Source organism: Hipposideros armiger, unplaced genomic scaffold, assembly GCF_001890085.2.
Source record: "Hipposideros armiger isolate ML-2016 unplaced genomic scaffold, ASM189008v1 scaffold_546, whole genome shotgun sequence".
NCBI classification, from domain to species: domain Eukaryota; kingdom Metazoa; phylum Chordata; class Mammalia; order Chiroptera; family Hipposideridae; genus Hipposideros; species Hipposideros armiger.
In genome coordinates, this window is record NW_017731896.1 from 117,096 (window position 1) to 134,534 (window position 17,439).

The 17,439-nt window shown below is 37.9% G+C and overlaps 1 protein-coding gene across 1 annotated transcript in view; it reads left to right on the forward strand.

Annotated features, from left to right (window-relative positions):
• TMTC1 (transmembrane O-mannosyltransferase targeting cadherins 1) overlaps positions 1-17,439 on the forward strand; it is a 268,764-nt gene that overhangs the window by 38,022 nt on the left and 213,303 nt on the right. The gene's annotated exons all lie outside the window — the stretch shown is intronic.

The window sequence follows — 17,439 nt, forward strand, 5'->3', positions numbered from 1 at the left end:
GATTAAATAAGAAAGGAGTGGCTGGAAGAAGCCCTGCTATCTGCTGTTATTTGGAAGTGGGGTGAGGTGTGGGCCTGTGAAGCCTCAGTTAAGAAGAGCAAACATTTTCTTGCTTCCCTCGTGGAAGAACCTTGTACTGGATAACTGACGCCCTTGGTTTTCTTGTGGAGGAGAGTGGCCTACCTCCCCCCACGCTCTCTCTGCTCTGTGTGTGAGACAGGAATTTATTAAAGCACAACTATGGGAGGAAGCCCAGGGGACTCTGCCTCTCAGCAGTGTTTATTAGGATGCAAGGAAATCTTGTTTAAAGCATGGAGTTTTCTTTTTTCTTTCTTTCTTTTTTTAATATTTTGACCTAGCCATGAAAATTAACATAGATTTATCAGAACAGGTTTTTCACTAAATTAGGTTGCCTCTAAAACAGCTCAAGCCATGGGCAAGTCAGAATTTAATAAAGATGGAAATTCGATTCATACTCTTAGCACTTTACCACTTCAGATTGCTGTCTTATTTTTCTGTGCAGTTCCAGAAAACTCCCTCTTTTCAGGGTCTGTGTTTTCCATTATTCCCACCTTTTCTTGGTTTTGTTTTTTAAATCTTGCTCCATTCATTCAGTCATCAACAAATATTCATTGAGTGTCGACCATGTGCCAGGCACTATTCTAGGTACTAGAGACATCCTGGTGAGTAAGAAACACAAGGTCTTTGCTCTTCTATAGCTTCCTTTCTAGGAGAGGAAGACAGACACTGCATCACCAATCATGAATGGACCATGTCATAGAGAGTGATAGAGCCGTCTGGTCAGGGCAAATCTGCATTGGCTGCTCAGGGAGGGCCTCGTGAATCCTCCTGAATGAAAGGAAGAACTAGCTCTGCAACCATCAGTAAAGATCTGGGCAGAGGGTTCCAGACTTGGGGTCTGGAAGTGAGCAAGTGGGGATTGGAAGGCGTGAGGTCAGGGGGTGGGCAGGGCCCAGGTAATGAAGGGCTATGTTAGCCATACAAGCAAGTTTTGTTTTTATTCTGAGTGGAACGGGGGGATTTGGGAGGTTTCTCTTTTTTTCTCTTTCCTTCTTCTTTCTTTTATTGTGGAGAGAAATGATTACATTAAAATGTTCACTCTGCCTTCTTTGTGGTACATGATGTTGAGGGGTAAAAGTACAGCAGGGAGATGGGCTAGGAGGCTTTTATTCAAACTGAGGAAAAAGAAAGGGTCTTGGCTGAGAGTGATGGAGACTGGGAGAAAGGGATGTGGTATATTTGGGATATCTTTTGGATACCGATTCAACAGGGCTTGCTCATGTTTGGGAGCTGAGGGGAAGGAAGGAAACACGTGTTTTGGGGATTCTGGCTTCAACAGCTGAGTGGATGGTGGCATCAGCTACTGAGATGGAAAGGTGAGGGAAAACAGGTTTTCTGAGGGTTGGGAGGAGGATAAAAACACAGTAATGCATGAAATTCCTGAGGAAGAAAGAGGGAAACAGTCAAAACATTGAGAGAATCTTGACTTTTTGTAGAGGGCCATCAAAGAAAAGAAGACAAAACATTTGGAGAAATCGTAAATTGTTTTTCAGGAGGCAAAGGAGGAGGAGGAAAAAAAAAGGGCATTGATAGAGCATTGTGGATTTTTAAGGTGGGACAGAAGTCAGGCTGCAGTGTGACTGAGTCCCATGAGGGCAGGGGCCGTGTCAGTTTTTGCTCACATTTGTACCCCCAATTCCTCTCAGAGTGTCTGGCTAATAGCAGTTGCTCAAATATTTGTGACATGAATAAATTAATGATAGGATGGTAAGAAAGTGTTGGAATTAAGCATAGATAGAACATTTTCAGTAAATTGGATAATGAATGGGGAAAAAGGGTGTTAACTGGGGAGTGTTAGGATTTTGTTTTCATTTTTATTTTAAATTTGATGGATGTGTGTATATATGTAGATAACTTGTAGAGAGTAGAGATGAGAGGTGCTGGAGCAGAAAGGGATAAGAGCAAATATGAATACCAGTGGTATGGTGGTAAATGTTTAATAACTGGCTTCCAAAAAAGGAATCCTGGGTTGTAGTGTTTGCCAATTTTTGTAAATACTTTTACCGTGGCTGATTTCAAGCTACAAATGTGATGTCACTACTGACCGTGGAGAGGGAGAGAAGTGCCGTAGCCTACCGTTATGCAGTATTTCCACTGCCTAATACACAATAGACATAAATACCCTCAAGAGCATAGGTAACAGTTAAGTGAAGTAAACTAACTAGGAAATGATGAGCTTTGAGTATTTATCACCTTTGTTTTTGACATGATTAATTTTAAACTTATATAATTAATTTTTTAAATAATGGCTGTATTTAACAACCAGCCTGCAAAATTTCTGAAAACTTAATAGTCATCTTTTGCAACCCAGTGTGAGTCAGTTCCCACACAGCAATGCAGGCCTTTCAGGAGGGGGAAGACGATTTTATATCTGTTACCTATCTGCTGTGTACCAGCAAGTGGGCTAGGCCTTCCCATACTTTATCCCATGCAGCCATCACAATGTCCTTTTAGAGTAGATATAGTTCCCATTACCAGGAGGAAATGGAAGATCTTAGAGGTTAAAAAGCCTTTGTCCACATTTACATACCTAGCAAGTGGGAAGGTGAGAAGGATTGGAACTCAAGCTGTTTGATCCCTAAACCTGTGCTGTGCCCATTTGCCAGGCTCTAAAGTCCAGAGTCCTGGGAGAGGACTTAGCTTTGGGGATGAGACAGTGCTTGTATCATTCTCTCTGGAACTGGCCTCCCTGTTGAACTCTTAGGGGTCAACAGATTCTTGCAGCCATCCTTGAGCCCACAAACGAGGCACCTCTTGACTTGCTTTGATATCGGGTGTTGGCACCAATACATTTAATTAGATGATATGCTTTTCTAGGTTCTGTTTTGTCATTTTTTAACCTCGGGCACCAGGCTAGTTTAAAAAGAACAATGCAGTGATGCCTAGAGAGCAGTACACAGCGCAGCTAGAACTGGGTCAGAGTCTCACTAAGTTAACCGTTTTGCGGGCAGGAAGGACCATTATCCCTCCGTGGAGAGGAAAGTCATCATATATTTTCCCGTTTTGGAAAGGAAATGTGTCATAAATTTGAGTATAAACATGATAAATATTAGAATTATTTTTGAAAACTATGCCTGTACTTTTGTTAAAAGGTGGTCAGGTAAAGCAAATCAAAGTTCAAAGAGGCAATGTTATCTTAGTTCTCAAGACCTCTGCAGGCAGCGTTCAAATCATGGCTCCTTCGCTCACTTGATCTTGGACAAGTTATTTTACCTCTGGGGGCCTCAGTTTTCTCATCTCCAAAAGGGAGAAGTAATAGTAGCCCCTTACTCAGACTGTTGGCAGGACTGAAAGCTGTAGGATGTTAATAAGCACGTACTAGGTGCCTGGTACACAGTGGCCATTCAGCGCATGACAGCCAGCAGCATCGTTAGCAGTAGTTCAGTATGATGAATATTATTATTCCAGTGCACGTTTCTGAACACCAGGGTGCATCATGAAGATGGTGAACCTATCAGCAGGGAATGAGTTAGTGTGGAATTTTCTTTTGGGTTTTTTTTTGTTGTTGTTGTTGAACTTCAAGACCGTTTAGCTAGCGTGTATTTGCATTGCATGCATGACAAAAAAATTGGCTAAATACCATCAGGTAAAATGTTTTTAGAAATTACCAAACATGGGAAAATCCCAACCCAAGGAAAAATTGTACTGCAAGTCATTTATTTTGTTACCTGCTTTTTCAGGGTGACTTAGTGATTGGCTTATAGGTCGAAAGTGCTGTGAAAAACCTAGGACTTAGGGTATACGTGTTCAGGAATTAGATGAAATTTCAGTTGCTACTACCTTTTACTCACTTCATGTGAAATGAGAAATGTTTCGTATGTAAGCATTCCTTCCCCCTGCCCTCTTCATTACATCAAATTCACACATGGACACACTTTTTCTTTCATATTAGAAAGCTCAAAGAATTCTACATGAAATCTTATCTTCAGAACTCATATATATGTATATAGATATGCCTATATAGTATAGTCACTTTTCATATATATATATATCTTTGATTGATTTCATATTTAAATAGCTAGCAGTGATTACAAGAAACATTGAAAACAGTTCTTGCCTCAGATTCTAGCTCATTTCCTCTTTTTTCTGCTACCCTGCAGGGTCTGTCATAGATCATTCATTTAACAAAATTTACTGAGCACCTATTGTGTCCCAGACACCATTTTTGGCAGTGAAGTAAACAAAGCCCTGCCCTCATGGAACTTAACTGGATGATGATCATGGTAATTTTTCTGAAAATGGGCTCATTTTCTATCTTTGTGGGTGAAACAGTGGTTAGATTTTTCACTGGGTTTTAAAAGTTTTTCTTGTAAATACCGTGTAAATAGGCATGCAAATCAAGAAACTAAGACAGGTTTAGTATTAGAGAATAGTTTGGCACTAAAGGGAACTTATGAGGTAATTAAAGTTGGGGGACTTAGGGAGGCATTTAAATATTATGAGCTTCACTGATGGAATGGGTAACTGATCTTTTAAGTGTCGCTTTAATGCTTAATTTCTCTAGACCTTGCATTACACTCCTTTTCCCCAAATAAGAAGTACTGTGGAGATTAAACTCCTGAGGCGGGATTTTGAACTTTTGTTCCACACATGTGATCCTATGAGTAAGGCAAATGTGTTTCAGATCATTACTAACAATCTCATATCTGCACTGAGAGAAAGTAAGCTAGTGAAGTGAGATTTTCAAGTGACAGAAAAAGATCTGCGTGGAAAGCCTGTATTACTGATGAATACCTAGGTTCTCTTATGTCTACCCCCACCACCACTATTTTATATACCTTTCCCGTTGACTGAGCTCAGAAGAACTATTTTTAATCTCACTTAGATGCTGCTTTCAAGAGTGAAGTGACCAAAGAGAAAAGTTGTAGAGTTAACATAAGTCTGTACAGAAAATGTATCCAACAGTTAAAAGTGAAGTTTCTGAGTTCATATTAATAAATCCTGTATGCTACTTAAAATTTAATGCAAGTGTAAATTTCAATGATGAATCCATGTTAAGAACACAAACCACCTTAAATTAAATTAAGAGTTATTTTCAAAGCTCAACTGTGTCAGAGTTACCAGGATTTTTAATTATGAACTGTGTTTATTGGAATAGTGTCATTAATGTGCCTTTAATGTTCTTTGGTGGGTTGATTTACCCAAGCTAGGTCCCAGCTTCATTTATAGTAGCTTTTCTCAAATACAGAGGTTACCAGAAAAGTATTCCCTTTTGTGGATGAAGAATAAGAGGGCTTTTTCCCCCCCCTTTAACTATTTTCTAAGCATTAGTTGAGAGTGATGTTATTTCTCCTGAACCAGTTTGGCAGTGAAGCGAAAGTGTGAGGTAATTAAAGTCAAGAGACTCAGGGAGGCATATAAATACGAGTATTTTGGTCTTCACTGACCAGAGTATGTGGTAAAGCAAGAGTTACCTTGATGAGTTCATCTGAAAGCTAACTGAAACCTGCTTTGGTTCTTGAACTGAACTCAGCACTAAAATGGATCATTTCAATACAGTGTTCCTTGGCTTCTTTCAGAATTTAGCACTAAAAGCTTCTTCCAAATAAATCACATGCTTAGGAGGCAAAAATTTCTTTTAATTTATGGATAGCAGTTGGTAGAGTTCCTAACTGCTGACAGCCCTTGGTTCATTCTGCTTAGTCTTGATTGGGTACCAGTTCTTGGCAACCTTTGGTCCCCTGTGAATTTCAGTCAGTGGATGATAAGTTCTTTCCTTTCTCAGTGTAGAGCAATCAAGCTTAGGCATCTGCTTTCCAACCGGATGCACAGGGATATATGTTGAAAGAGAAAACTATCAGGATATAGACATTGCTTGTTGCCATGCAATTTTATCACTGCTAGAGTAGGTTCCTTGGAAGAGGGTCCAGACCCATGCTTTTTCATCAGCTTAACAGTCACCATCTGGAATACTCAACCTCTGTTCTATGCGGTTAAGAGGCTGGGTGACTTCAAGACCACCAAGCATTTCTCTCTTCTTTTGATGAACACAGTTAGGGCTCTTTGGGTGTTTCAGGGCATTTGCTGCTGATTTATTTGTTCTTTTAGTTAATGCTACTGTGATCCAGATTAATTTTTTTTTCTGTTTCTCTTTTTTCATATAGCATGCTGAGAGGTTGTGGAGTGATTGTAATAAAAGCAGTATCAGGTCATCTTAACATTGTAAACACTCAGGGTATATATAAATAATCCTTTCATGAGAATATTATTCTACAGCAGGCAATAAATAGATCCTGGTGGTTTCAGATAATTTGGTGGGATTTCCAGTTTGTTGCTCTGAAAATTGTCCGCCATACATTTTGATCTGGTACTATGTTTTGTGATTGAATCTTGAAAATATATATGCTTGAAAAAAAATTTTTTAATTCAAGAAGAGTGTGGAGGGACCTTTTTGTCCAGCAGAAGGAAAAGAGAACTGTGGAAATACAAGTGATTTGACAATTCTCTTATAATTCAGAAGCAATCACCAGGAATGTGCATCAATAATCAACATTTTGGATACTTCGGTAGCTCCCATGGAGTGGGCACTTACCAATGCCAGGAATCATGTGATAGGTTCTTCATACAGTTTCCAATTTTAATCCTTAAGAACACCTATGAGGTATACATTTATATAGTGGTAAAGAGCATGAACTCATACCAGACTGCCTGGCTCCTGATTCTGCTCCATTGCTTATCAGGTATGTATGATCTTTGGCAAATTATTTCAATTCTTTGTGACTCTGTTTCCTCATGTGTAGATGGTAGTAAAACTAGTGTCTACTCCATGAGCTATTCTGAGGAATAAATGAGTTACTACATGAAAACAGCTTAATATAGCTTTTAATTGTGGCATTTTATAAATGGTAGTGCTAGGATTTAGCTTCCCCCACCATCATGCTTATTTTGTGCCAAAGGCAACATGGAAGAATTATTGTTTAGAAATCTTTTTATACCATTCACTGTTTCTTCGCTGTATTTATGAAAGTGGTATAGTCTTGATTTGACTTACGATATTTAGTTATTTTCTCTCTTTTCACAAGCTTACAATATTTTACAGGGAAATGATTGTAAAAGCAAAACATTCTTGTAGCAATCATGGAAATTTCAGCGAGGTTTAGAAGATAATAGAATGCCTGTGTTAACACTTTTTCTTAAGTGATGAATGCCATCCTCATTATAAGTTGTGTCAAACGATATGCTTAGTTTTTGGGAATAAGAGTTGACTTTTTTAATTAAAAATTGTTGCTGTATTTAGAATTACTATTGAATAAAACATTACTTTAATAAATTATTAGCTTGAAAATCAAAGAAAAACTTAACTTACTAGTTTTGTAGATAGATGACCTTATAACCATATAGGGAGATGTTACAGATTTATTAATATTTAATGCTATTCATATTATCTAACCCATGGTCTGTATTACTTTATAATCTAGAAAATGCATATTGATTTTGAAAGCACCCTAAGCAGCAGTCTCCATGAGAAGCCTGACATTAAAGATTTGCTCTTAATGACTTAACTTCCAAGAATATTGGTAAAGTCTTTCAAGGGAGCAGAGGTATGGATTTTTTAGTGGATGGAGGGAATTAATATCACATAATTTGGAAAACAGTAAAACAACCAAACCCCCAAAACCAGACAGAGTTGGACGGAGGGACAGGATAATGTTTGTGTCTTATGTTAAGAGCTAGACATGCCCTCAGTACCTAATGAAAAACCAATACATTTCTGCTTTTGAGTGATAGAGCTTTTAGTTCCTGACAGTTTCGTCTTTATCATAGATTTTTTTTTTGTCCTTTGCATTTGGCTCCCTTAAGTAATTTTTCTTTGTGACTTTGAAAGGAATGTGACCTTATGAAAGGATTTATGATCCATACTGCATTTATGATGAAAAAAAAGTTTTGATTAAAAAGAATTATCTATTTAATTATAAAACTGTACTTTTGGTTTTCATGCAAAGTCAGTGAGAGACTGCATATATCCTCAATGCAGGTTGTTTTTCTCTTCTTTGCAGCCCATAATTGACAGCCACACGGAGAGGTATACCTTTCCGATAAGTCAGGATTGGGTGGCAATCTCCAGATATTTTTCAGCAGAAAATACAAGTATGATAACAGTTGATGATCAAGAGAACACGAGGTCGTGACCATTAAAACTCTCATCAGTGTCCCTCATTGCTGTGTATAAAAATCTGGGCAATGTAGTGTTGCTTTTTATTCATTTATTTATTTTTGAAAGAGGAGCTGTTCCCTGGGTTGTGGGAATGTAAAGAAACAAGAGGCAGCGCCGGGTAGTGTGAGAAGCCATGATCTGGTTGGTGGGAACACTGGGTTCAATTGGGATTCTGATTTGCTGTGGTCCTTGGGCCAGTTATTTTACTTCCCTGGATTTCTGTTTTCTGTATCCACGAAAGGATGGAAGGGAGACAGGATCGTGCCATTTCATACTCTTTATAAAGTCTATTTTGGTCAAGATTTTATGAAACTGTGCTTTCACCTTTTTTTTTTTTCTCTTCTAATTACTATCCTCCATTGACATGTATGTAGTTGGAAGTAGTGCGGCAGTTGGAGGTGGACCCTAAAACAAGATACCAAAATGAGAGGCTTTCATAGGGACTAAACAGACTAATGTGCATTTTGTTATTTTTTCTTTTTCTTTTCAGTCCTGGATTCTTGACTGCCCAAGTCTTTGGAAGTGACGTCAAATGTATTGATTGGAAATGTCAATATTAAAAAAAAAGATTAACTTTTCCCTCATACATATTTTCCTTCAGCCATCATAGATTTAATTAAAGCTGTGCCTTTGCAAACTGACTGCTCTTGACTCTTCACAGTTTATTGATTCCTTTGATTAATAAACATTTATTAAACACTTACTATATACATATGTCTTAGGGATCATTTCTGGCAAAGAACAAAACTTTTTAAGAAGTTGTTTAAACAAATTGGGGTATTTATTAGAAGGATACACTAGATTCTAACAGATCCCCAGCATGGGTATTGAGCCTGGGTTCTGGACACAGGAACTGGCAAAGTCAAAACGTTTATCATTTTGCCTCTTTAGGACTTTGTGGTCTCTCTTTTGCTTTTTTTAAAAATCCATTTTGTTTTCATTTTTTTCTCTTTTTAAAGACTGACTTTTCATCAGGAAAAATTGAATTCATTGTTATCAACTTTTAAGATCCTTATTTAATTTGTTTTACAGAGGGAAAATAGTAATGAATATGTTTTAAAATTTTTAATAAAATATATATCATTCTTTTAATAGTTCATGAAATGATCCTTTCAGTATGAAAAAAAATAAATAAAGACTGACTTTTCTTAATTTGGTGAGTTCAGGGCCACCTCAATTCTAGCTTCACATAGCCTCTCATTTCAAATCTCTTTAAGAGATGAACTATGTCCTCCCTCCAGATTCTCACAAAGGAAACTCTGATTGGCCCAGCATGGATTAGTTTACATCCCAGTGGCAAAGTCATATACATAAAAAGATAATGTCACTAAGGGGGGCAAGTACAATGACAGGTGTATGTACACTGAATTATGGGACACACAGGATGGGATATCTCCGCCAGGCAGGGAAGTTTGGATTGAGCTGAGTCTTAACAGATGAGACAACGAGCTGAAGAAAGGCAGGGCCATCTTTCCAGGCATGAGGCGTGTGTGTGTGTGTCACTGCAAGCGGCTCAGGGCATGAATAGTAGGAGATGGGGCTGGGAAGCTTGTCGGGAGCCCTGTCGTGGAAACACTTGGGAGGGATGACAAAGGGACTCCGATTCCTCTAGTTGAAGGGCAACAAGTGCGGTGGCATGCGTATCTTTTAGATTCATATGTACAAAAAGTCTGATCATCAACCCAGATGAGGCATATTATTTAAGTGTGAAGGTTAAAAAATTTCAAACCATTTGATATTTTTATATTTTTGAGAATGAAAGAGTATTTCTGAGATTTTTACCATAATTAATCCTGCATAATTTGTGAATGCTCAGTATTTTCTTTGATTTTTAAGACCATGTCTTATATAAATTTTTCTTCACACATTTTTGTCATTTTGGGAAGAATTCTCATGTTTTAGAAGAGTTAACAGAAGCCTTCAAAGTACATTTGCCCACAATAGGGAGAAACTATGCTATTTATCCATCCCTGTTAAGGATTTAAGCCTTTTCAATTTATGATTTTCTTCCAAAGAACATAAATTAATGGAAACTTCATGGAAGTGATAATCCCTTCCTATTATGCATTCAGTTTGCTAAAACATAATATGTGTATTCTTATGTGTATTGTGTCCAAGCAACTGTTGTATTTGTGTTGGTGCACATAACTGCTTTTCTACTTGGCAAAGAAAACGAGCAGATGCAAAATAAATATCTTTTTCTGGCATGATTGATTGGGAGCTCTGCAACCTGATGTTGACTGAGTTTTTATAAGTGATGTAGCAAGTGCTGTCCAATGTCAGGCTGCAGCTCTTAACTGCCAAGAATTCACTTTGGCCAAGGTAAATTCTGACCAAGCCTGTATATCAGAGACATAGATTCAGAGCTTGGATATAGGAAACAGAGTTTAGTTTCCACAAAAGAAAAAAAAATATGTTGACTTGAAGGCCTGTATTGGTACAATGTTCCCCAAATGTGATTTTAGATTTTTTCCCCCCTTGTTTACCTTTAATAATGATGAGCAATGGCATGCTCACTAGTTAGGTACATGGACCCCAGAGTCACACAAAGTGGATTTAATTAGAGATTTCTCATTTAGTAGCAGTAAAAACTTGGATTAAGTGATTATCCCATCTATACAATAGAAATAATTATTAGTAATAATTGCTACACATGACATGAAGCATGTAAAGAGTTTAGCACAGATCCCAGTACAATACGAGCACCTAACATGAGCACCCAGTTGCACTTATTATTGTGCAGCAGTCTGAGATGTCCCGTCGTTCTGCAGGGGAGCCTGGGAGAGATCCGCTGCCTGCCCAATACATCTGTGATGGCACTTTTCAATGTCTGGAGAGTTTGGGTTTAATTAGGCGTTCGCTTTCCCATTGGGAGGTAAAAGCGAACCAATATGGAATGCCTATTATAAGCCAGGAGACAAACATGGGTCAGCTCACTTCATGGTGTCACCATGGTGTCACCATGTCCTTGGGAAGGAAGTCTTCTCACCACATTTACATATGTGAAAGGTAGGGCTCAGGGCGGTTGCTTATTGTGCACAGTCTTACACAGCTGGAAAGTGGAACATCTAGGATTTGAATCCACTACCCCCATTTGTCTCTACTATATAGGCTGCCCCAGGCTGTAGAGGGTCAAGCCCTTTACAGTGTTTCCTGGAAAGAATTACCAGCAACTTCTAGAAAGGACTATTGTAGTGAAAGTGGAAGTATCCTGGGTGCATTATACTGTTCCTCTTTTCTCTGTGTCTTGCGGAGCCCAAGTGGCTTTCCACCATTTTACATGTTGAGTGCTGATGCTCTGCTTGGCTCTTGGCCATGTCATCATTACACTGAGGATAATGGAGGATGTCTCTGTTTAGAGCACCCAGCTCAGTACTTTGTAGAAGGATATTCTTTACCTTAAGTGAAATGCTGGGTGGGATGTGTCACATTTCATTTGTAAGCAGTCATTAAATACCATTTTTCAGAAGTTCTCGAAAGTGACAGTGAGCTAGCTGTTCAGTGATAGATGCATTCCTAGGCCCCTGATTGTTATGTCTGCTGAATTTTATGTTGGATAGTTGTGTTGCCGCATGGTGAAACTTTTTTATGTGATATTTCTGGAAGATGGAGTGTGTGTGTGTGTGTGTGTGTGTGTGTGTGTGTGTGTGTGTGTGTGTGTCTGTCTGTGTGCGTGAGCATGTGTGTGTTGAGATGATATTGCTTTGTGGACTTTTGATTGTGACTTTTTAAAGTTAATGCATATCTGGGGAAAGCAGGCATGCCAAAGCAATATTTCATTGTGGTCATGGTCCCACTAGTAAGTCATTATTTTTTTGTTTTGTTTTTTAACTTTGTTTTTTAGAGAAGTTTTAGGTTCACAGCAAAGTTGGAAGGAAGGTACAGAGATTTCCCATATACCCTTTACCCCCACACATGCATAACCTCCCTTATTCCGAACATCACTCACCAGAACGGTACGTTTGTTACCAATGATGAGCCTACATGATACATCATAGCTCTCACAGTTTATAGTTTACATCAGGTCATTCTTGGTGTTGTACATTCTGTGGGTTTAGACAAATGTATAATGACATGTAACCATTTTCACTGCCCCGAAAATCCTCTGTGCTCTGCTTATTCATCCCATCTCTCTTCTTCTACCCAACTCCTGACAATTATTGGTCTTCATGCATTTAAGTTTTCTCCTTTTTTTTTCATGTCTTGATAGCTCATTTTTTAGAACTGAATAATTTCCCATTGTCTGGATGTAGTACAGTTTATTTATCCATTCACCTACTAAAGGACATCTTGGTTGCTTCTAGGTTTGGGCAATTATGAATAAAACTGCTATAAATATCTATGTCCAGATTTTCGTTTGGACATACATTTTTTAATTCCTTTGGATAAATACCAAGAAGCTCAGTTGCTGGATCATATAGTAGAATATGTTTAGTTTTGTAAGAAATTACCAAACTGTCTTCCAAAATGGCTGAACCATTTTGCATTCCTGTTGCTCCACATCATCCCAGCATTTGGTGATGTTAATGTTTTGGATGTTGGCCATTCTAGTAGGTGTATAGTGATACCTCATTGTTGTGTTAATTTTCATTTCCCTGATAACAAATGATGTGAAGTATCTTTTCATATGCTTGTGTGCCATCTGTATATTTTCTTTGGTCAGCTATCTTTTAAGGTCTTTGGCCCACTTTTTAGTTAGATTTTTTTCTTATTGTTGAGTTTTGAGAATTCTTTGTATTTTTTGGATGACAATCCTCTATCAGACTTGTCTTTGCAAATATTGTCTCCTGGTCTGTGACTTGTCTTCTCATTCTCTTGATATTTTTCACAAGGCAGAAGTTTTTAATTTTAATGAAATCGAGTTTATCAATTATTTCTTTCATGGGTCATGCCTTTGGCGTTTTATCTAAAATGTCATATACATTCCCAAGGTCATTTAGGAGTTTTTTTATGTTATCGTCTAGGAATTTTTAGTTTTCTATTTTACATTTAAATCTATGATCTATTTTGAGTTAATTTTCATGAAGTGTTTACAGTCTGTGTCTAGATTAATTGTTTTTTCGTGTGGTACAATACCATTTGTTGAAAAGACTATCTTTGCTTCATCGTATTACCTTTGTTCTTTTGTCAAAGAACAGTAATAAGTCTTGAATGTGGGTAGTATTAGTCCTCTAACTATTCTTATTCACTATTGTGTTGGCTATTCTGGATCTTTTGCCTCTCCATATGAACTTTAGAATCAGTATCCAAACAAATGATTTGCTGGGATTTAGATTGGGATTGCATTGAATCTAAGTTTAAGTTGGGAAGAGCTGACATCAAGTCTTCCTGTTCATGAATATGGAGTATCTCTCCATTTTTTTAATTCTTTGATTTCCTTCATCAGAGTTTTTACAGTTTTCCTCATATAGATCTTGTACATATTTTGTTATATTTATACCAAAGTATTTCATTTTGGGGGATGCTAATGTAAATAGTATCGTGTTTTTAATATAAAATTCTGCTTGTTCATTGCTGACATAGGAAAGCGACTGACTTTTGTATATTAACCTGGTACCCTGCAACCTTGCTCTAATTGCTTATTTGTTCCAGGAGGGTTTTTTTGGGGGGGGGGGGGGGGGTGGGAGAGACAATTTAATGAAAAGACTACTTTTCTTTTTTCCTTTTTTTGGTCTGAGAAATTTAAGTATTAGGTGAGTATGAAAAATAATATAACAAACACCCATATTATATGTTTGGTCATTTTTATTTCCAGTCCTTCATGGATTTTTGCCTTTCCTGAGGAGTAAAACAGTGTTGGTATAGCTGAAGTCTATGTTAACATTGCCTTTGGTGTCATTCCCTTTGTTGTTTCCTGAGGCGCAATGACTGTCTTAGGTTTTATATATAAAGGCTATTTTTTGTTACTATATTTTTCATGCCTAATTATGCTTCAACCACTGGTTAAGCTCATCATGCAGTCAACTTCCACATAGAAAATGGACTGGAGGATCTATTGGCTGGGAAAAAAATGTACCCATAGGGATCTCTAGGTTTCACTTTGCCTGGATCTCCTTAACTCAAACTTATAATAGACCTGTGGAGTATCTTTGGATCTGGAATAACCCAGAGAGATCTAATCTGGGAAAGCCCTAAATGACACGAGGCTGACTAAGAGATTTGCTGTTTTTTCTCATGCTTTCTTGTCACTTGGAAGAACATCTGCTATACAGGTGATACTCAGCCTGGCATAGGTGGATATACCTCTTCTGGCCCCCTGAACCTAAGACTTTCCTGATGCCCTGGTTCTTCTGAGCCACAGTGACTCTTAGCAATGCTTACCTCACTTTCTGAGGCTTTGCATTTGAATGACAAGTGCAGCCAACTTTATTCTATGCCTATCAACTTTTATGATAGAGTATTTATGAAATGTCATCACTTCAATGAGTTTAATATCACAAATATTGATCTAACACCTGCTAAATGATGAGGCAACAGTTCTGTTATTGGATATAACACTGAATTCCAATAACTAGTCCTCTAGAGTATATTACGTATAATTAATAATGATAGCTAAAATTTATTGAGTATTTAAATCGCTGTTTTAAGAACTTTACATATATTAACTAACTTAATCATCATAACAACTCTATAGGTAGATGCCATTATTATCCACATTATACAGATACAATAATGGAGACCCAGGGAGAATAAGTAACTTGCCCCAAATAAGCAGCTAATAAGTGGAACACCTGGGAATCACACCCCTACACTTTGACTCCTGAGTCTTTGCTCTTAAAACCAACTCACTATGTATTTCTTCTACAAGGAGAAAGCTGGTTTTTGTGGGAAATCTCATAACTTCAAAACATGATCAGGTTGTCAGTTTAAAGATGGCTCCTCCTTTCAGAACAGAGCGTGTTATATACCTTCATGAGGGTTCAGCCCTCCGAAGGGTGTTGGTGGCTTCTCTGTCACAGACAGCCTTTACCTCTGCTCACCTATCCAGCCTCAGCTTAGTTCTGTGGTTTAATGAAAACATAGTGGGGATATCATAGTTTGTTTAACTAGTAGACATTTTTAACTAGCCTGGGATAGGCTAATTCTTATGACAGAAGTGAAATATTGACAAGAAGTAGAGTTCCTACAAACAGATCTACCAAATTATGTTCTCACTATGTTTACACAGAGTTGAAATAGCCCTGGAGGTCCCAGGTAATCCCCTTAATCATAATACAGTTTAAAGTGGCAATAGATGTCTTGACGCAGAAGGATTCATGCCTCCTAAATATATCTACCATAATGGCCTGTGCTTTAAAAAAGGAAAAGAAGAAAATAAAAACTCCAAATAACTATTTACTGAGGTTAAAGTAAAATTAAGTTATATTATTACAAACTGAGCTTTGTGAAAAATTGCTAGTGGCAGTTTAATATGCAAAGCATGGGAAATATTGTATATGCTTAAAATCTTTTGCTCAAATATTTCTATATGTGAATATATATATATATATATATATATATATATATATATATATATATATATTCCCCCCTTTGGTTTGTGGAATTGTTAAGATAACTTATGATCTCCTGGCTTATAGGCACAGGTACCCATCTGCTTTCTGTGACAACCCAAAGGAAGAACATGTGAAATGGGAGGACATGCAAGAAGTACTGATATTCTGAGAAGGGCTCAGAGGGTCATCTGTATGAAAAAGTCTTGCATCTCCTAGAACCCACTTGAAAAAAATCAGAGCATGTCAGCTATTCTTTAGGTTAGAAAAGGCATGTGGCCTTATTAGAGGGAGGCAAACTCAACAGTGTGCTCAGAAGAAATAAATCATTCCTGTGGTTATCACACTTGAACTTTCCTGAAGTTTAATGTAAAAAATGTAAGAATACAAAGCTAGTGTTGGATTAGGAAAGAATGAATCATCATTTAAATAGATGCCTTTTGTCTGCTCAGTGAGAAAGCAGACGTACCAACATATATTTTAAGGCACATTAAGCTCCTGAGTGGAGTGAAAGAGAACAGGGGATCACTGCATTATAAAAATGTACAAAGACTCCGGAAATAATATCAGAAGCAAGTTATTTTCCCCAGTAAACTGTTGGGTGTGTCTTCAAAGAAAAAAGAAGTAAACAACTTAACATACGTTAATGTTCTATGGAACCTGCACTGAAAAAACAACAAAAAAAATGGCCTTGGTTGTCAAAACAAAGAAATGGGAAGCCTCCAAGAAAAACAAGAGTGAGAAGAGCAATACTGAAACAGGTGGTGAAAAGAACGTGATATATTGAATACAGAAAAATTGCTGAAGGCCACAGAAACTGATAGGAAGACCGATCAGGAGTAAATAGAGAAGTAGCTCATAAAAAATTCAAGCTCACACTAAGGCATAAAGCCAAATTTTGTCAGGTTAGAGCTGGGAGAGGAAGAAGGCTGAATGTGTTCAGAGGATGGAAATTTTTATCAAAATATGTTAATTATGAAAGGAAAAAAGACATGAGTGTGGTGACATCTGGGACCTTAACCTAACTCTTAAGACCTCTGTATGGCATCAACATGGCTGTTTGTTTTTGGCATTAGGAATAAAAAGTTGTGATAATAAGTAAATAACTTCCTAAAGGATATTAAGGATTTCTTTTTGATTAGTGCTTATATGTCAACCAAAGACATTCTCATAAGTGACTCAATGAGGTCAGGGTGGCTCTGGGCCTGGGGAAACTGACACTAGTCCATGTAATTACCCTCTTGGAGTTCTGAGTGGATGGGAAGGAGGGGGTGAGGTAGTTAGTGCTAGAGTCAGACTGCCTGGTTCTGATGCAGCTCTGCCACCCATGACGTTTGGGACTTGGCAAAATAGTTAATTTCTTTAAGCCTGTTTTATCTGTAAAATGTGAATAACAATCATGTCCCTCACAGAGTTGTTTTCAGGGTTAACTAGATAATAATCAGTGCCTAGAATTCTATTTTTTTTTAAAGATTTTTATTGGGGAATTGGGGGGATTGGGGGGATGGGAACAGTGCTGGGGAATTGGGGGAAGGGGAACAGACAAGTTGCTTTCGTTTTGTTCTTCAGTCTAGTTGTGCAGGATGTTGCTTCACTGGCCCAAGTTGGCACCATCATTTCGCTCTTCCTGGGTGAGGCAGATGAGTCGCCGGCTTCTGGACGGCCGCTCACTGCGGCTGCTGGCCGCTCACGCTGGCTGCTGGCTACATACGG